The sequence below is a fragment of the Eretmochelys imbricata genome, chromosome 1 (genome assembly GCF_965152235.1).
Source record: "Eretmochelys imbricata isolate rEreImb1 chromosome 1, rEreImb1.hap1, whole genome shotgun sequence".
Lineage (NCBI taxonomy): Eukaryota > Metazoa > Chordata > Testudines > Cheloniidae > Eretmochelys > Eretmochelys imbricata.
The window spans coordinates 212,380,489-212,402,187 of NC_135572.1; positions in this window are offsets into that span (position 1 = coordinate 212,380,489).

A 21,699-nucleotide genomic window follows, 5' to 3' on the forward strand; every position below is an offset into this window, starting at 1 on the left:
TTGTCGGGCTCAACGGGTAGTGATCAATGGCTCCATGTCTAGTTGGCAGCCGGTATCAAGTGGAGTGCCCCAAGGGTCGGTCCTGGGGCCGGTTTTGTTCAATATCTTCATAAATGATCTGGAGGATGGTGTGGATTGCACTCTCAGCAAATTTGCGGACGATACTAAACTGGGAGGAGTGGTAGATACGCTGGAGGGGAGGGATAGGATACAGAAGGACCTAGACAAATTGGAGGATTGGGCCAAAAGAAATCTGATGAGGTTCAATAAGGGTAAGTGCAGAGTCCTGCACTTAGGATGGAAGAATCCAATGCACCGCTACAGACTAGGGACCGAATGGCTAGGCAGCAGTTCTGCGGAAAAGGACCTAGGGGTGACAGTCGACGAGAAGCTGGATATGAGTCAACTGTGTGCCCTTGTTGCCAAGAAGACCAATGGCATTTTGGGATGTATAAGTAGGGGCATAGCGAGCAGATCGAGGGACGTGATCGTTCCCCTCTATTCAACATTGGTGAGGCCTCATCTGGAGTACTGTGTCCAGTTTTGTGCCCCACACTACAAGAAGGATGTGGAGAAATTGGAGAGAGTCCAGCGGAGGGCAACAAAAACGATCAGGGGGCTAGGTCACATGACTTACGAGGAGAGGCTGAGGGAACTGAGGTTATTTAGTCTGCAGAAGAGAAGAGTGTGGGAGCATTTCATAGCAGCCTTCAACTACCTGAAGGGGGGTTCGAAAGAGGATGGAGCTAGGCTGTTCAAAGTGGTGGCAGATGACAGAACAAGGAGTAATGGTCTGAAGTTGCAGTGGGGGAGATCTAGGTTTGTTGGATATTTGGAAAAACTATTTCACAGGAGAGTGGTGAAGCACTGGAATGGGTTACCTAGGGAGGTGGTAGAATCTCCATCCTTAGGGGTTTTTAAGTCCTGGCTGGGATGATTTATTTGGGGTTGGTCCTGCTTTGAGCAGGGTGTTGGACTAGATGACCTCCTGAGGTCCCTTCCAACCCTGATATTCTATGATTCTATGCTAGACCTAAAGAGTATTCCTCCATGAACTGTTCTTCCTCCTGTAAGCAGAGTCTGAATGAGCTCTCCCCTGACATCTCGTGACGCTCTGGGGGAAAAAGAAAAGGAGTCCTTGTGGCACCTTAGAGACTAACCAATTTATTTGAGCATGAGCTTTCGTGAGCTACAGCTCACTTCATCAGCTGTAGCTCACGAAAGCTCATGCTCAAATAAATTGGTTAGTCTCTAAGGTGCCACAAGGACTCCTTTTCTTTTTGCGAATACAGACTAACACGGCTGTTACTCTGAAATCTGGGGGAAAAGACGTCAGTTGCAGACTCTGTTTTCATAGACGTGCCTGGTGCAGCATGATGCTTTGCCAAAATGATCAATTTTGGCTGGTTTTGGATTACAAATCACTCTAGTATTTGAATGCAGGGGTAAGGAAATGTTGTCATGCTTACTGTCTGAGTTAAAGGGCAGCAGAACTGTGCTTGGCCTGCCCTGATTGAGGGATTTATCCTGAACTGAACCTCACTTGCTAAGCAAAGAGAAGGGATGCCAAATTCCAGGGAAGCTGAGAGTGGGTGGGACAGGTGTTCCTCATGGTGGATTGGTCTCTACCTAAAGAGTCCTAGACACTCTTTGACCTGCCCCTTTCTAGTGGTTAATGGCAGAGCTAATTAGACTCAATTAAAAGCCATTGTTTCTTGTTGGTGATTCCTAGTGCTGACATCACTGCTGAATGGGTCTAAAAGCTAATCCTTAGCTCTTGCCTGGGAACAGTGAAAGAAAACACAGAGACTTCACTAGCTGTGAGGTTCCTCATTCCCTGCTGAATTTACTAAGAGCCATGTTAAGGGGTGGAACCTCAGCCGGTGACATCGCAGAAGCAGCAAACAGTGGTGACCAGTGGCAGCAGAGTGGCAGTGGCTAGCAGTGGTATAGAGACAGTGGCAGCTGTGAGCCAGTTGCAGAGGCAGCAGCAGAGGCATTGTTTGATTCCCCCTCCCCGCAGGGGTGGGAGGTGAACCCCTGTGAACACAGCTCTGAACTCTGGGTCTTTGCCAACCAAGTACAGCAACTGTGAGTGGGGTGCAGCAGAAGGAGAGGGGAGTGATGTGTTAAATCATTTGTTGGACTTTCACACACAAGATTGGAAACTGAGGCAAAGGACCCAGCCCAACATACTGTGCAGTCGGGTTTGCTTATGGTCACATGCTTTTGAATGTGGTTGTGGCATTTTCCCAAACTAATGCTGGATTCCCTTTCCCTTCTAATAAAAGTTCTCATTTGTTGACACAGACTCAGTGCTTGGGAGTGGGGAAGTATTGCCTCTTAGAGGTGCCCACGGGTGGTGTGACATTTTCCCAGACCACTGGGTGGGGGCTTGAGCTAGTTCTGTATTGTATTATGAAGAGGAACCCCTAGATATTGAACCTGGCCCTCGTTGCTGCTGACTCCACCTTGTAGAAGGTTATACTCTTGCATGCATGGGGTGGGGCTGGGGTTTGCAGGACTGGTTTGAGTAGATGTATATGGAGATGGGGCCACATCATGACCCTTCCAGCTCAGGCGAGGTTAGTCAGAAAAATTAATCTGGACTGGGGTAATCACAGCTCTTTTGGAATTGCACTACAGGGGCTCCTCCTCCTACATCTTTCTACAACTCTCCGCAGAGGCAGCCTCAGACATGGGAGGTCATGGGAATGCAGTTCCAATGGAGTTGTGATGCCAGGAACTGAGGAGGGAGGAACCAGAGGACCTTGAGTCAGTACAAAGAAACATAGATGTTGTGACTGGGGTCCTGGGGGCTCACTCTGAGATTGGCAATCAGGGCAAACTGCAAAGAATGGGGCAGACAATCCCCAAACTGGTGGTTATTCTAATAGTTAGATTCACCAAACTAGTAACAAAACAGTTTCCACAATACCTTACTGGTTACCCAGAAGCCAGAACTACAGTTCCCTTAAAGCAGGGGTTCTCAAACTGGGGGTCAAGACCCCTGAGGGGGTCGTGAGGTTATTACATGGCGGGTCGCGAGCTGTCAACATCCACCCCAAATTCCACTTTGCCTCCAGAATTTATAATGGTGTTAAATATATAAAAAAGTGTTTTTAATTGATAAGGGGGGTCACACTCAGAGACGTGCTATGTGAAAGGATTCAGTGTAGCAGCCGTGTTAGTCTGTATTCGCAAAAAGAAGAGGAGTACTCGTGGCACCTTAGAGACTAACCAATTTATCTGAGCATAAGCTTTCGTGAGCTACAGCTCACTTCATCGGAAGTTTGAGAGCCATTGCTCTCAAATCAAATATTGATGAGGGGATTACTGAAAATCCTATTCATCATATTAAAAAGTTCTACCAATCTCAAAGGATCAGACACATTACCCACCATAAATACACACTTACAGCCAATTCTTATTAACTAAACTAAAATTCATTAAAAAAGAAAAGAGAGAGAAAGCATTGGTTAAAAAATCATTATACATACAGATGTGAATAGAATTGTTAGGTCAGTTTCATAGTAGAGATGGTGAGCTTTACAGTTGCAAAAAGTCCTTTCAGAATTAGTCCATAGTTTACAGTTCAATGTCCATGTAGCGGGGCAGCTGCACCACTCTTGGAAAACAAGGGTTAGAGAGGGCTGCGGCTGTGAAAGGCTAGGCTGATTGGGGAAGCAGCCACTGCTGTGGCCAGCTCAATCAGGGCCTAGCTGGCCCTTATAAGAGGGCTGGGGGCCAGGAGCTAAAGGAGTCTCACTCTAGCCCTGGAGTGGGAAGGGCTAGCTGCCTGGGAGCAAGGCACCTGAAGTGGAGCAGTGTTGGGGAAGGGCCCAGGGAACTGGAGAGCTCCAGGCTGGCAAACCCCCAGGCTGCAGGCCTTGTTAAAGGCCTATCAAAAGTACTGGGGCTGCAGAGATACAGCCCAGGAATAGGCAAAGGCAGCAGGTCCTAACCCAGGGGTTGGCAACCTATGGCAAGCGTGCTAAAGATTGCACGTGAGCTGATTTTTAATGGCACGCTGCTGCCTGCTGGGTCCCAGCCCTGCTCAGCCCCCTGTCGAACCCAGACCAGCAGCGGGCTGAGCGGGGCCAGTGGCCGGGACCCCAGCAGGCAGCAGCGTGCCATTAAAAATCCTGCCCGCCCCCGTCCGCTCTTCTCTCTCTTCCCCCTCTCCCGCCCAACCTGTGGGGGCAGGGTGAAGAAGCTTGGTCCTGCTGTCTGCTGCTGCAGGGCAGGCAAGCTTCCCCGCTCCACCGCCTCTTCCCCCACTGTGCTGGGTTCCTACCCCTCCTCCTCTCCCTCCCTGCCGCTGATCAACTGATGGCCCTTGTGCGGGAGGGGGAGAAGCAGAGCCGTAGCACACTTGCTGCTCCGGGGAGGAGGCGGAGAAGAGGTGGGGAAGTGGGGTGGAATCAGGGCATATCCCCTCCAGCCCCCTGTAATGAGCTGCTCTGGGCAGGGGGCTGGGAGCACCCCCATGACCCTAGCCCACATCCCCAGCCCTCTGCCCTGACCCCTGTACCCCCTCACACCCCAGCCTCCTGCCCTGACCCCTGCATCCCCCCACGACCCCAGCCCTGACTCCTGCACCCCCAAACATACCCAGCCCCCCATGCCCTGACTCTTGCACCCATTCTCTTACACATGCCCTGACTCTTACACATTCCCACCCCCATCCTGAGCACCAAACAGGAGTACCCCCCCCAAATTCCCACCTGCAGCCTCGCACCAAATGGGAGATGGCCAGGTAAGCGCTCCACACCCAAACCTCCTGCCCCAACCCTGAGCCCCCTCCCACATTCTAGCTCCTGGCCAGACCCTGCACCCCAAGCCCCAGTCTGCTCCTTCACCCCCAGCCCTGTGCTCAGTGCACTCCCACCCTCAGCTCAGTGCAGAGAGAGAGGAAGAGAATGGGCTAGAACCAGGGAGAAGGTAGGTACCCACTCTATGTGGTCAGGACCAGGATCCCAGACTGGCAGCAGGCTGAGCAGGGCCGGGACCCCGGCTGGCAGGAGCTGGTGGATGCAACCCCAGACCGGCAGTGGGCTGAGTGGCAGCGGGCTGAGCTGCTCAGCCCACTGCCGGTCTGGGGTCCCGGGTGCCGGCCACGCTCAGCCTGCTGCCGGTCTGGGGTTCTGGCTGCCTGCCCCATGCCAGCCAGGGTCCTGGCTGCAGGCCCCACTCAGTCTGCTGCCGGCCTAGGTGAACGGAACCCCAGGCCGGCAACGGGCCGAGCGGGCCGGCGGCATAAGATCAGCATTTTAATTTAATTGAAGCTTCTTAAACATTTTGAAAACCTTGTTTACTTTACTTATGACAATAGTTTAGTTATATAATATATAGACCTATAGAGAGAGACCTTCTAGAAAACGTTAATATGTATTACTGGCACGCAAAACCTTAAATTAAAGTGAATAAATGAAGACTTGGCACACTACTTCTGAAAGGTTGCCGACCTCTGTCCTAACCCCTTGCCCATGATGAATGGCCATTACACTGCAGTCTGCCCCAGTGAGTGGGGACTAGATTATGACTGGCAGTAGCCACTGAGGCAAGGTGGGGATAGAGGGTTGGGGGTTCCCATGAGAGGGGAGACCCAGAGTGTGGGGGCACTGCCAGGGGGCAGCATCCCAAAGTAAAGGGGCCCCGGGGTCTGGGAGGGACACGGGCCAGCGGCAGGCAAGACACCAGCCAGGAGGAGGTGCTTCATATGCTGGGGAGCTAATTCCCAAAATGACCAACAGGAGGCACCACGCCGATGAGTCATCGCATCGCTACAGTCCAATAGCAGGTTGATCCAGATGAGACTGGAGACCTCAGTCTTGTGTCTCAAACTTCCCCTGATGCAACTTAAGCAGATCTGAGATGAAAGGATCAGGGCCCTAGAGTTCTTTTTATAGTTGTTTAGCAGCCTCTTGACAGCGTGCGGTCCTGAGGTGAACAACAGGCAATTATGCTAGCTTTGAAGTAGACCTCCTATTTCCTAAGCATATACAGGTAACTCCTTACACTGATGAATGCAAGGTAATTATCCATTAAGCAGTTCATAGACAGTTTACTACAAACTTCAAAGAGAGATCTAGACAACAAAATTATTACACCCAAGTTTCATCTAAATGTTAATATTCCCTTTTGATCTCTGAATCAATAAATATAGTAACAATCAGGAACCATTTGTTTATATGGTTAACAGCTTACAAGATGTAAGTAAACACATACAATTAGTATTCCCTTTAATTCGCTAACAGTACAGGTTTGCATTTCAAAGCTCTAGTCTATCTAACATGGAATGGCCCCAATTAACATTCATACACTTTTCTAATATGTTTTTAAAGGTTGAATTTGGGTCATTTAGCCTGCTAATTGCTTAACCCTTTCTGGCTCAATGTCACAGATATGCTCTACCAATTAGAAATATATTGTCTAGAAATTATTTCAGGGAAGTTCTGTGGCCTGTGTTCTACAGGAGGTCAGACTAGATGATCACAATGGTCCCTTCTGGCCTTGGAATCTATGAAGGCTCATTCCTCACATATGTTTGTGGTGTCAAATCCTATCCCCTTCATGGAAAGATTTTGGAAGAGACTCTGTTGGGGACCTTTGTAGAGTTTTCCTCACCCTGAGCCCCTTCCCCCAGGTAATTCCATGGGAAGGGGTGAGCCAGCTCTGGAGCTGGCCCATAGTATGTTCCTTCTACATGGGTGATGCTCCAGTTAGACATCTGAGCTGATGTTTTAGTTGATATTGTGGTCCAGGATGGGTCCAGGGTTAGCCACAAGGCCTCCTGTGGATCTGTAATTTCAGGAAGTCAGCAAAAGAGTTTAGAAACTCAGGAGCCAAGTTAGGTGAAGTCATAAGTCATAAGGGACATTATGTCCGCCCAGGACATAATGTCATTCCATAAAGACATAAAATTATTATGTCCGCCCAGGACATAAAATCATTCCAAAGAGAAGATATTTGCTGGTGAGGAAGAGGAACAGGAAAAAGAAATGTCCAGGGGACCAAGTTTATAGCATACTTACATCAGTAAGGAAATGCCTGTGCCCGGTCCCTTGCCTCTCCAAATATATTTATTTTTTTGGAATAAGAAGTGAGACATGTACTAGATTACATGAAAAAATGATTATTTCCATAAACTGCAGGTTGTGAAGTCCACATCAGAAAGAAGGGCTGGCTCAAGTCACTCTCTCCAAGCAGGGAGCATGTCAAGTAATGAAACCGGAGAATTAATTATTAATAAAATAAAATAATAATAGTGGTGATTTTTTTATCAAATGTGAAATACCAGTGCAGGAATATGAGCAAAATAATAAAAAAACAAGAGACAGAAAAGGAGATGGCAAAAGAGGGACCATAAAAATTTAGAAATAAGAAGGGAAGAGGACGTTTGGTGGTAAGAATGATGTTATTTATTCCTTGCATATGAAGCCATATTCTGAAAGGTGCTAAAATCAGTGGGAGTTTGGGGTTGCTACTTCTGAGACATGAAACGTTATTTTTATTGCCCTTAGGTCGAATCTCTGCCCACAGCCTGAGCAGATGGGATGTGCACAGAGGAAGTGAGTTTGCATAGGGTCTTTGTAGATGGAATCCAAGTCCTCACCTTGCTGCACTTGCCACTAGCCTGCCAGTAGTCTGACAGGCAGCAGCTTCTTGGCTCCTGATTGGCTCTCCACCCTATATAAACCCACAGAGCATTCCAGGAAGTGCCCACAGAATGGCATGGATCTCCAACCCGGACCCTGAACCCATGCACTGTATAGCAACCACTCTGACGGGAAAAAAGCGCCATCACCACCGCAGGCTGTGTTTCTACTGTGGCGGATCTAGCCATGCTCTGGCCAACTGGCCACCCCGCGGTCTCGTACTATGCAGTTTGGGAAACAACCACACCCAGACCTGGTAGATGTGGTTGGTCAGGGTGAGTCCTGAAATAATGCCCCTGTCATAAATATAAAGGGAAGGGTAAACACCTTTAAAATCCCTCCTGGACAGAGGAAAAACCCTTTCACCTATAAAGGGTTAAGAAGCTAGGATAACCTCGCTGGCACCTGACCAAAATGACCAATGAGGAGACAAGATACTTTCAAAGCTGGAGGTGGGGGGAGAAGCAAAGGGTCTGGGTCTCTCTGTGTAATGCTTTTGGCAGGGACAGAACAGGAATGGAGTCTTAGAATTTAGTAATCTAGCTAGAGATGCGTTAGATTCTGATTTCCTTAAATGGCTGAGAAAATAAGATGTGCTGAATGGAATGGATATTCCTGTCTTTGTGTCTTTTTGTAACTTAAGGTTTTGCCTAGAGGGATTCTCTATGTTTTGAATCTAATTACCCTGTAAGGTATTTACCATCCTGATTTTACAGAGGTGATTCTTTTACTTTTTCTTCTATTAAAATTCTTCTTTTAGGAAACTGAATGCTTTTTCATTGTTCTTAATATCCAAGGGTTTGGGTCTGTGGTCACCTATGCAAATTTGTGAGGATTTTTATCAAACCTTCCCCAGGAAGGGGGTGCAAGGTTTTGGTGAGGATTTTGGGGGGAAAAACATTTCCAAACGGGCTCTTTCCTAATAAAATAAAACCAGTTAGACATTTGGTGGTGGCAGCGAAAGTCCAAGGGCAAAAGGTAAAATAGTTTGTACCTTGGGGAAGTTTTAACTTAAGCTGGTAAAACTAAGCTTAGGAGGTTTTCAAGCAGGTGCTCACATCTGTACCCTAGAGTTCAGAGTGGAGAAGGAACCATGACATGGTGGCAGAGCAGTGAGATCAACTTGAAATCATTTTGAGATTTTTTGAACCAGAAGCACAGATTTGAAAAGGATTTTTTTTTCCTTGGGCTGCTGGAAAGCAGGTTAAACTGAAAGCAGTTAGAGGTTTTTTTGCTCTGCTTTGGGGCCAGAGCAGAGACAAAAAAAGACTACAAGAAGGATGTCATCACACTACAAGAAGGATGTGGAATAATTGGAAAGAGTCCAGTGGAGGGCAACAAAAATTATTTTAGGGGACTGGAACACATGACTTATGAGGAGAGGCTGAGGGAACTGGGATTGTTTAGTCTGCGGAAGAGAAGAATGAGGTGGGATTTGATAGCTGCTTTCAACTACCTGAAAGGGGGTTCCAGAGAGGATGGATCTAGACTGTTCTCAGTGGTAGCTGTTGACAGAACAAGGAGTAATGGTCTCAAGTTGCAGTGGGAGAGGTTTAGGTTGGATATTAGGAAGAACTTTTTTCACTAGGAGGGTGGTGAAACACTGGAATGTGTTACCTAGGGAGGTGGTGGAATCTCCTTCCTTAGAAGTTTTTAAGGTCAGGCTTGACAAAGCCCTGGCTGGGATGATTTAGTTGGGGATTGATCCTGCGCTGAGCAGGGGGTTGGACTAGATGACCTCCTGAGGTCCCTTCCAACCCTGATGTTCTATGATTCTATGATTAAAAGGGAATTGTCTTTTGTGAGCTGGAATTTTCTCTACCTAAAGGCAGGGTAGTTAACCTCCTGCAGGGAAATTCACAAGTCTTCACAGACCAGAAGTTTGGGTTTTTTTTTACCTAAGAGCAACTAGAGGGGTTTTCTGCCTATTTGCCTGGAGACAAAGGTGTAAGGGGGTTTGGGTTGTTGTTTTTTTTTTAGGATTTCTCTGTAGGCTGACAATCACTGTCAGAGAATATAGGTATCATATTACAGCACACCAAAATTTTACAAGCCAAGGGTTTTTTTTGTTTTCTTTCTAACTCTCAGGTGTAAAGTTAGTTAAAAACAGAGAGGTTAGGATGACAGACTCCACGGTTCAACAAAAGCTAGAATTAGCCAGATTTGAGGCTGAGGAAAAACAAAAGGAACACGAAAATCAGGTAGGACTCAGATGGATGGAGATGGAGGAGAAGGAAAAAGAGAGGAAGCATGCATTGGAGATGGAGAAGGCAAAGGCTCAGCAGAATATACCAACAAACCCTAGCAATCCTTCTCCAGGTACCACTTCCCATCCCAAAAAGTTCCCCACCTACAAGGCAGGCGATGATACCGAAGCCTTTTTAGAAAACTTCAAAAGGGCCTGCCTTGGGTACAGCATCTCTACAGACCAATACATGGTAGAGCTGAGGCCGCAGCTCAGTGGACCCTTAGCTGAGGTGGCGGCTGAAATGCCTAAGGAACACATGAATCAGTATGAACTGTTTAAAACCAAAGCAAGAGTCAGAATGACCAAAGCAAGAGTCACCCAAGCATTCCTGTCAGCGGTTCAGAGCCCTAAGGTGGAAACCAGATGTGTCATTTACGCGACATGCCTACCACATTGTGAAACATTGGGATGCCTGGATATCAGGAGCAAGTGTTAAATTTCCAGAAGATTTGCCCTTCCTAATGCAAATGGAGCAGTTCCTAGAGGGTGTTCCTGAGGAAGTAGAAAGATACATCCTAGATGGGAAGCCCAAAACTGTAATCGAGGCGGGGGAGATCGGAGCCAAATGGGTGGAGGTGGCAGAAAAGAAAAAAAACTGGTCACAGTTGGAGCGGACCCAGAAGGGACAACCTCAGACCACCCCCTATTACCGGGGGCCACCCAAAGCCCCAACTACCACCCAAGGAACCCTCCAGACACCTTATCGTCCCGCCACCCCGTTCTCCAGCAACCCACCTCGCTCCAGTGACCCATCAGCTGGATGATGTTTTAAATGTAATGAGCCAGGGCATGTAAAGGCCAACTGCCCCAAGAACCCCAACAGATTACAGTTCATTGCACCGGAATCACACCAGAGGTCCTCAGGCCCAGATACCTCCCAGATACCCTTGGAGCAGAGGGAAACTGTGAGTGTGGGCGGGAAGAAGGTCACCTTATGGAGGGACACCGGAGCACAAGTGTCAGCTATCCATGCTTCCTTAGTGGACCCCAATTTAATCAACCCAGAGATCCAAGTGACGATTCAACCCTTCAAGTCCAACTCTTTCAATTTGCCTTCAGCCAAGTTGCCTCTCCAGTACAAGGGCTGGTCAGGAACGTGGACTTTTGCAGTCTATAATGATTATCCCATCCCCATGCTGTTGGGGGAAGACATGGCCAATCATGTGAAGTCAGCCAAGAGGGTGGGAATGGTCACCCGCAGCCAGGCTAAACCAGCTGTCACGCCTAGCTCTGTTCTGGAAACTTCTACCAGGGCCCGGTCAGGGGTGATGGACAGACCCCAGGCCAATGTCTGCAACAGCAGTAGTGGATCCAGTCCCAGAGACACAGATAGAGCCAGTTCCAGAACCGGAACCGGCGGAACAACTAGCAACAGACCCATTGCCAGCACTGAACCCAGTACTTGTAAATCCAACATCAGAGGGCCCCACCGAACCTGAACCGGCAGCAGCTGATAACCCTACACAAGAGGCTCAGCCGGAGCCTGAACCCCAACATAGTGCACCAGCGGAGAGCGGTTCACAGTCAACGGAAACAGCCCCATCCCCTACATCGCTTCCAGAGGGACCAAGCATAGGTCCACAATCCAATGAGGAACTGATGTCTCCAGCATCAAGGGAACAGTTCCAGACCGAACAGGAAGTAGATGAAAGCCTCCAGAGAGCTTGGACGGTGGCACGGAGCAACCCACCGCCTCTCAGCTCTTCTAATCGATCCAGGTTTGTTGTAGAAAGGACTTTTATACAAGGAAACTCTTTCTGGTGGACACCAGAAAGACTGACATCCTCAGAGACAGTTGGTAGTTCCAACTAAGTACCGGGTCAAGCTCTTGAGCTTAGCCCACAATCATCCTAGTGGCCATGCTGGGGTGAACAGGACCAAAGACTGGTTGGGGAGGTCATTCCACTAGGAGGGAATGGGCAAGGATGTTTCTACCTATGTCCGGTCTTGTGAGGTATGCCAAAAAGTGGGAAAACCCCAAGACCAGGTCAAAGCCTCTCTCCAGCCACTCCCCATCATTGAAGTTCCATTTCAGCGGGTAGCTGTGGATATTCTGGGTCCTTTTCCGAAAAAGACACCCAGAGGAAAGCAGTACATACTGACTTTCATGGATTTTGCCACCCGAAGGCCGGAAGCAGTAGCTCTAAGCAACACCAGGGCTAAAAGTGTGTGCCAGGCACTAGCAGATATTTTTGCCAGGGTAGGTTGGCCCTCCGACATCCTCACAGATGCAGGAACTAATTTTCTGGCAGGAACTATGGAAAGCCTTTGGGAAGCTCATGGGGTAAATCACTTGGTTGCCACTCCTTACCACCATGAAACAAATGGCGTGGTGGAGAAGTTTAATGGAACTTTGGGGGCCATGATACGTAAATTCGTAAATGAGCACTCCAATGATTGGGACCTAGTGTTGCAGCAGTTGCTCTTTGCCTACAGAGCTGTACCACATCCCAGTTTAGGGTTTTCCCCATTTGAACTTGTATATGGCCGTGAGGTTAAGGGGCCATTACAGTTGGTGAAGCAGCAATGGGAGAGATTTACACCTTCTCCAGGAACTAACATTCTGGACTTTGTAACCAACCTACAAAACACCCTCCGAAACTCTCTAGCCCTTGCTAAAGAAAACCTACAGGATGCTCAAAAAGAGCAAAAAGCCTGGTATGATAAACATGCCAGAGAGCGTTCCTTCAAAGTAGGAGACCAGGTCATGGTCTTAAAGGCGCTCCAGGCCCATAAAATGGAAGCATCGTGGGAAGGGCCATTCATGGTCCAGGAGCGCCTGGGAGCTGTTAATTATCTCATAGCATTCCCCACCTCCAACCGAAAGCCTAAGGTATACCATATTAATTCTCTAAAGCCCTTTTATACCAGATAATTAAAGGTTTGTCAGTTTACAGCCCAGGGAGAAGATGACGCTGAGTTGCCTGAAGGTGTCTATTACGAAGGGAAAAGTGATGGTGGCGTGGAAGAGGTGAACCTCTCCATGACCCTTGGGCGTATGCAGCGACAGCAGATCCAGGAGCTGTGCACTAGCTATGTGCCGACGTTCTCAGCCACCCCAGGACTGACTGAACCGGCATACCACTCCATTGACACAGGTAATGCTCACCCAATTAAAGTCTAACCTTACCGGGTGTCTCCTCAAGCTAAAACTGCTATAGAACGGGAGATCCAGGATATGCTATAGATCGGTGTAATCCGCCCCTCTGGCCGTGCATGGGCATCTCCAGTGGTTCTAGTTCCCAAACCAGATGGGGAGATACATTTTTGCGTGGACTACCATAAGCTAAATGCTGTAACTCGCCCAGACAACTATCCAATGCCACGCACAGAAGAACTATTAGAGAAACTGGGACGGGCCCAGTTCATCTCTACCTTGGACTTAACCAAGGGGTACTGGCAGGTACCGCTAGATGAATCTGCCAAGGAAAGGTCAGCCTTCACCACACATGTCGGGCTGTATGAATTTAATGTACTCCCTTTCGGGCTGTGAAATGCACCCGCCACCTTCCAAAGACTTGTAGATGGTCTCCTAGCGGGATTGGGAGAATATGCAGTTGCCTACCTTGACGATGTGGCCATATTTTCGGATTCCTGGGCAGAACACCAGGAACAACTACAAAAAGTCTTTGAGCGCATAAGGGAGGCAGGACTAACTGTTAAGGCTAAGAAGTGTCAAATAGGCCTAAACAGAGTGACTTACCTTGGACACCAGGTGGGTCAAGGAACTATCAACCCCCTCCAGGCCAAAGTGGATGCTATCCAAAAGTGGCCTGTCCCAAAGTCAAAGAAACAGGTTCAATCCTTCTTAGGCTTGGCCGGTTATTACAGACGATTTGTACCGCAATACAGCCAAATCGCCGCCCCACTGACAGACCTAACCAAAAAGAAACAGCCAAATGCCATTCAGTGGACCGAAGAGTGTCAGAAGGTCTTTAACCAGCTTAAAGCGACACTCATGTCTGACCCTGTACTAAGGGCCCCAGACTTTGACAGACTGTTCCTAGTAACTACAGATGCGTCCGAGCGTGGTGTGGGAGCAGTTTTAATGCAGGAAGGACCGGATCAAGAATTCCACCCTGTAGTGTTTCTCAGCAAGAACCTGTCTGAGAGGGAAAGCAACTGGTCAGTCAGTGAAAAAGAATGTTACGCCATTGTCTACGCTCTGGAAAAGCTACACCCATATGTTTGGGGACGGTGTTTCCACCTGCAAACCGACCATGCTGCGCTGCAGTGGCTTCATACGGCCACGGGAAATAACAAAAAACTTCTTCGGTGGAGTTTAGCTCTCCAAGATTTTGGTTTCGACATCCAACACATCTCAGGAGCTTCTAACAAAGTGGCTGATGCACTCTCCCTGTGAAAGTTTCCCAGAATCAACTGGTTAAAATCGTCCTTGAGATGTGGAAAATATTGTTAGTCTTTATGTACTTGGTAGTATATTTAGAGGTGCATGTGTCTTAACTCTGTTTTTTCCTAGAGCTCCAGGAAGAAATCCCAGCCAGCGTTTCATCCTATCTGTGATTTGGGGGCGTGTCATAGATATAAAGGGAAGGGTAAACACCTTTAAAATCCCTCCTGGCCAGAGGAAAAACCCTTTCACTTGTAAAGGGTTAAGAAGCTAGGATAACCTCGCTGGCACCTGACCAAAATGACCAATGAGGAGACAAGATACTTTCAAAGCTGGACGGGGAGAGAAACAAAGGCTCTCTCTGTCTGTGTGCTGCTTTTGCCAGGAACAGAACAGGAATGGAGTCTTAGAACTTAGTAAGTAATCTAGCTAGGTTTCATAGTAACAGCCGTGTTAGTCTGTATTCGCAAAAAGAAAAGGAGTACTTGTGGCACCTTAGAGACTAACCAATTTATTTGAGCATGAGCTTTCGTGAGCTACAGCTCACTTCATCGGATGCATACCGTGGAAACTGCAGCAGACTTTATATACACACAGAGATCATAAAACAATACCTCCTCCCACCCCACTGTCCTGCTGGTAATAGCTTATCTAAAGTGATCATCAAGTTGGGCCATTTCCAGCACAAATCCAGGTTTTCTCACCCTCCACCCCCCCACACACAAACTCACTCTCCTGCTGGTAATAGCCCATCCAAAGTGACAACTCTCTACACAATGTGCATGATAATCAAGGTGGGCCATTTCCTGCACAAATCCAGGTTCTCTCACCCCCTCACCACCCTCCAAAAAACACTCACACAAACTCACTCTCCTGCTGGTAATAGCTCATCCAAAATGACCACTCTCCCTACAATGTGCATGATAATCAAGGTGGGCCATTTCCAGCACAAATCCAGGTTTTCTCACCCCCCCACCCCCATACACACACAAACTCACTCTCCTGCTAGTAATAGCTCATCCAAAGTGACCACTCTCCCTACAATGTGCATGGTAATCAAGGTGGGCCATGTCCAGCACAAATCCAGGCTTTCTCACCCCACCTCCCCCTTTTTTCCTGGACACACACACACACACACACACACAAACTCACTCTCCTGCTGGCAATAGCTCATCCAAACTGACCACTCTCCAAGTTTAAATCCAAGTTTAACCAGAACGTCTGGGGGGGGGGTAGGAAAAAACAAGGGGAAATAGGCTACCTTGCATAATGACTTAGCCACTCCCAGTCTCTATTTAAGCCTCAATTAATAGTATCCAATTTGCAAATGAATTCCAATTCAGCAGTTTCTCGCTGGAGTCTGGATCTGAAGTTTTTTTGTTGTAAGATAATGACCTTCATGTCTGTGATTGCGTGACCAGAGAGATTGAAGTGTTCTCCGACTGGTTTATGAATGTTATAATTCTTGACATCTGATTTGTGTCCATTTATTCTTTTACGTAGAGACTGTCCAGTTTGACCAATGTAAATGGCAGAGGGGCATTGCTGGCACATGATGGCATAGATCACATTGGTAGATGTGCAGGTGAATGAGCCTCTGATAGTGTGGCAACATCAGCACATTGTAGGGAGAGTGGCCACTTTGGATGAGCTATTACTAGCAGGAGAAGTGAGTTTGTGTGTGTATGGGGGTGGGGGGGTGAGAAAACCTGGATTTGTGCTGGAAATGGCCCACCTTGATTATCATGCACATTGTAGGGAGAGTGGTCACTTTGGATCATAGAATCATAGAATCATAGAAAATCAGGTTGGAACTGCTGCCTAGCCATTCGGTCCCTAGTCTGTAGCGGTGCATTGGATTCTTCCGTCCTAAGTGCAGGACCCTGCACTTATCCTTATTGAACCTCATCAGATTTCTTTTGGCCCAATCCTCCAATTTGTCTAGGTCCTTCTGTATCCTATCCCTCCCCTCCAGCGTATCTACCACTCCTCCCAGTTTAGTATCGTCCGCGAATTTGCTGAGAGTGCAATCCACACCATCCTCCAGATCATTTATGAAGATATTGAACAAAACCGGGCTAGGTTATGGATGGGCTATTACCAGCAGGATAGTGAGTTTGTGTGTGTGTTTTTTGGAGAGGGGTGAGGGGGTGAGAGAACCTGGATTTGTGCAGGAAATGGCCCACCTTGATTATCATGCACATTGTAGGGAGAGTGGTCACTTTGGATCATAGAATCATAGAATCATAGAAAATCAGGTTGGAACTGCTGCCTAGCCATTCGGTCCCTAGTCTGTAGCGGTGCATTGGATTCTTCCGTCCTAAGTGCAGGACCCTGCACTTATCCTTATTGAACCTCATCAGATTTCTTTTGGCCCAATCCTCCAATTTGTCTAGGTCCTTCTGTATTCTATCCCTCCCCTCCAGCATATCTACCACTCCTCCCAGTTTAGTATCGTCCGCGAATTTGCTGAGAGTGCAATCCACACCATCCTCCAGGTCATTTATGAAGATATTGAACAAAACCGGGCTAGGTTATGGATGGGCTATTACCAGCAGGATAGTGAGTTTGTGTGTGTGTTTTTTGGAGAGGGGTGAGGGGGTGAGAGAACCTGGATTTGCGCAGGAAATGGCCCACCTTGATTATCATGCACATTGTAGGGAGAGTGGTCACTTTGGATCATAGAATCATAGAATCATAGAAAATCAGGTTGGAACTGCTGCCTAGCCATTCGGTCCCTAGTCTGTAGCGGTGCATTGGATTCTTCCGTCCTAAGTGCAGGACCCTGCACTTATCCTTATTGAACCTCATCAGATTTCTTTTGGCCCAATCCTCCAATTTGTCTAGGTCCTTCTGTATTCTATCCCTCCCCTCCAGCATATCTACCACTCCTCCCAGTTTAGTATCGTCCGCGAATTTGCTGAGAGTGCAATCCACACCATCCTCCAGGTCATTTATGAAGATATTGAACAAAACCGGGCTAGGTTATGGATGGGCTATTACCAGCAGGATAGTGAGTTTGTGTGTGTGTTTTTTGGAGAGGGGTGAGGGGGTGAGAGAACCTGGATTTGCGCAGGAAATGGCCCACCTTGATTATCATGCACATTGTGTAGAGAGTTGTCACTTTGGATGGGCTATTACCAGCAGGAGAGTGAGTTTGTGTGTGGGGGGGTGGAGGGTGAGAAAACCTGGATTTGTGCTGGAAATGGCCCAACTTGATGATCACTTTAGATAAGCTATTACCAGCAGGACAGTGGGGTGGGAGGAGGTATTGTTTTATGATCTCTGTGTGTATATAAAGTCTGCTGCAGTTTCCATGGTATGCATCCGATGAAGTGAGCTGTAGCTCACGAAAGCTCATGCTCAAATAAATTGGTTAGTCTCTAAGGTGCCACAAGTACTCCTTTTCTTTTAATCTAGCTAGGTATGCGTTAGATTCTGATTTCCTTAAATGGCTGAGAGAATAAGCTGTGCTGAATGGAATGGATATTCCTGGTTTTGTGTCTTTTTGTAACTTAAGGTTTTGCCTAGAGGGATTCTCTATGTTTTGAATCTAATTATCCTGTACGCTATTTACCATCCTGATTTTACAGAGGTGATTCTTTTTTACTTTTTCTTCTATTAAAATTCTTCTTCTAAGAAACTGAATGCTTTTTCATTGTTCTTAAGATCCAAGGGTTTGGGTCTGTGGTCACCTGTGCAAATTTGAGAGGATTTTTATCAAACCTTCCCCAGGAAGGGGATGGAAGGTTTTGGTGAGGATTTTGGGGGGAAAGACATTTCCAAATGGGCTCTTTCCTAATAAAATAAACCCGGTTAGACATTTGGTGGTGGCAGCAAAAGTCCAAGGGCAAAAGGTAAAATAGTTTGTACCTTGGGGAAGTTTTAACCTAAGCTGGTAAAAGTAAGCTTAGGAGGTTTTCATGCAGGTCCCCACATCTGTACCCTAGAGTTCAGAGTGATGAAGGAACCTTGACAGCCCCCCTACTCCTTACTGAGGCATGCCCCTGGCATGGTGAACCATTCATCCACCTTAAAGTCCAGGTCTTCCTTTGTGTTCCAGGGAAGCCTTACTAAATTCTGCCACAGTGGGCACTGGTGGATTCCAGGGCAGCGGACAGCTTCATAGATGCTGATACAGCCCAAGCCCTGGGTATTCTGGTTCAACCAAAGACTGCCCCTGATCTAGTTAAAACTAAAGATGGCTCACTCCAGTCATCAAGGCAGTGATCCAGGAGACAGTGCTTCTGGAACTTGTCATTCAGGACCATCAGGGAGGCCTTCAGTTCAGGACAATCCACCCACCACTCTTCCCCATAATCCTTAGCATTTCATGGCTGGTGGCTCATGGTCTGCAAATCCTTAGGCATGAGCACCTGCTTAGCTTCTACTCCAAGTTCTGTGAGCAAGTCTGCCTATGCACACCATCTGATGAACCTGAGAAAAAGGTGCACCCCCCTGTCCTTAGCCGTGGGTCAGGTGGGAAAACCATCAGAGTTTACTTCAGCACCACCCTCCCCAGTACAGCATCTATGGTGATGTCTTCAAGAAGAAGAATGCTGGCACTCTACCACCATGCTGGGATTGAGCTGCAACCTGGGGCTAGGATGCTGTTTGGCTGTATCTGTGTGATATTGGAACTGAGCTGGCTGCCCTGCATTCCTATCTCCAGGAGAATTTGGCCAAGGGTTTTATATATCTGTCTACCTCTGCTGCCAGGGCCCCAGTTCTATTTGTTAAAAGAAAGATGGAAACCTGCACCTATGCATGTGTCGTAAACATACAGCTAAGGGTATCATAAAATCCCTCCTTACTTGTAAAGGGTTAAGAAGCTCAGGTAACCTGGTTGGCACCTAACCGAAAGGACCAATAAGGGGAGAAGATACTTTCAAATCTGTGGGGGAAGGTTTTTGCTTTGTTCTCTTTGTTGGTTCTCTCTGGGTCAGCAAGGAATCAGGACAGGAAAAATACATCTCCCAAAGCCCTACTTGAACTAAGCATCTAGATTACAAAAATTGTAAGTAAAGCAAGGAAATGCATTATTTTATCTTTTGTTTTAGCTTGTGAATTTTCCCTGTGCTAGAGGGAGGTTTATCCCTGGTTTTTGTAACTTTTAAGTTTTGCCTAGAGCGAAATCCTCTGTGTTTTGAATCTGATTGTCCTGTAAAATTACCTTCCATCCTGATTCTACAGAGGTGCTTCTTTTACTTTTTTTCTTTATAATAAAGTTCTGTTTTAAGAATCTGATTGGGTTTTTAGTGTCCTACAAACCAAAGGGTCTGGTTTGTGCTCACCTTGTTTATTTTTCAAGCCTCCCCAGGAAAGGGGGTGTAGGCTTGGGGGGATATTTTGTGGGAATAGGAACTCCAAGTGGTCCTTTCCCTGATTCTTTGTCTAAATCACTTGGAGGTGGTCAGTCAAAGGACAAGAACGGATCTGTGCCTTGGGGAAGTTTTAACCTAAGCTGGTAGAAATAAGCTTAGGGGGTCTTTCATGCAGGTCCCCACATCTGTACCCTAGAGTTCAGAGTGGGGAGGGAACCCTGACAGCATGGATTACCAGGCCCCCAACCAGGTTACCATCAGGAATCAATACCCTCTTCCACTCATTCCAGAACTATTGTATGATCAACTCAGGTATTCATAAAAATTGACCTGCAACCTGGTTCAGGTTTTCTGAACCCACTATGAATGCCATTTGGTCTCACAAATGCAACATTCCAGAACTTCATGAATAAGATCTTCCTTGACATCCTACACCAGTACATTATAGTCTATCTAGATGACATCCTCATCTTTTCTGAGGATCCTGAGCAACACCCCCAGCATGTCCGGTCAGTCGGCCCTGGAATGGCTCCACCAACATAGCTTGTATCAAATCTGGGAAAGTGAGCTTTGACTAGGGCTTCATGGAGTTCCTGAGTTACATCCTGTCCACCGGTGGGCTCTGAATGGACACCAAGAAGGTGGATGTAGTATGGAGCTGTGTGCCCCCACAAAAAACATCAAGAAGCTCAACGCTTCCTAGGGTTCACTAACTTTTATAGCTGCTTCATCTCCAGATTTTCATACCAAAATGCCCTATTGATAGTGCTTCTCCACAAGAACCACCTTCACCTGGTCTCCAGAGGCTTAACAAGCATTCGTCTGGCTCAAGATGACCTTTACCATTGCCCCAATCCTGGTCCATCCCAAACTGGCATGACCCTTTGTTGTCGAGACCAATGCCTCCAATGTGCCAATTGGGCCCATATTCTCTCAAAGACATGGTCCCTAGCATATCATCTCCACCATTGTGCCTACTATTCACGGTGTTGTCAGTTGACTTGTATGTTTGTGTTCTTTCCATGTGCTGTCCAGCTCTGTACTGATAGCTGGTTTAGCAGACCTTGAGAGTACTGTGACATTGCACCCCATAATGCTTTATAGAAATATGCTTATGAATGTAAATATGACATAACTGGAACATATTTTATGCTACCTAAGCCATGTAACATATCTCTGCAAAGGTTATGATCTACTGAATATATTCAGCCTATTTGTATGCATGTATCATTTTTGTATTCAAAGTTATGAATATTGGCTGTGTTTTTGTTTGATTTTAAGTAGCCTTAATAAGGTATTTGGTCAGCTTCTTTAGAAAGGAATTGGCAAGCTAAGTGCCCAATCAAGAAACACTTAATGGGCAATGGATCTTGGAAGACTCCAATTCACATGAGAAGTCTACCTGAGGACATTCAAGGTAGCATGTGAACAATGGCTGCCACCTGTAAAATTCTGAGTCATACATGGACATGTTACTTGCCCATGCGACTCCAAAACTCTATCTTGTAGCTGGGATTCTAAACAGGGGGAGGGAGGGAGACCACCCACAAGCAGAGTCTATTTAAGCCCGTGGGAGACCCCTCCATTTTGTCTTCAGCTGGCTCAAGAGATAGCCTCTCCACCCCCAAGGTTACCTGAGAGAAACTGGAACAAAGGACAGTAACTACAGGGGGTATGAGTGATTGCTAGACCCAGACTAGAAGGAGGCTAGTCTGTAAAAGAAACTTACTGGAACAACTCTGAAGGTGAGATAACATCTGTCATCACTTTCTTACTGTATTAGGCATAGACTTGCGTGTTTTATTTTATTTTGTTTGGTAATTTACTTTGTTCTGTCTGTTACTACTTGGAACCACTTAAATCCTACTTTCTGTATTTAATAAAATCACTTTTTACTTATTAATTAACCCAGAGTATGTATTAATACTGGGGGCGGGGGGGAACAGCTGTGCATATCTCTCTATCAGTGTTATAGAGGGCGAACAATTTATGAGTTTACCCTGTATATGCTTTATACAGGGTAAAATTGATTTATTTGGGGTTTGGACCCCATTGGGAGCTGGGCATCTGAGTGTTAGAGGCAGGAACACTTCTTAAGCTGTTTTCAGTTAAGCC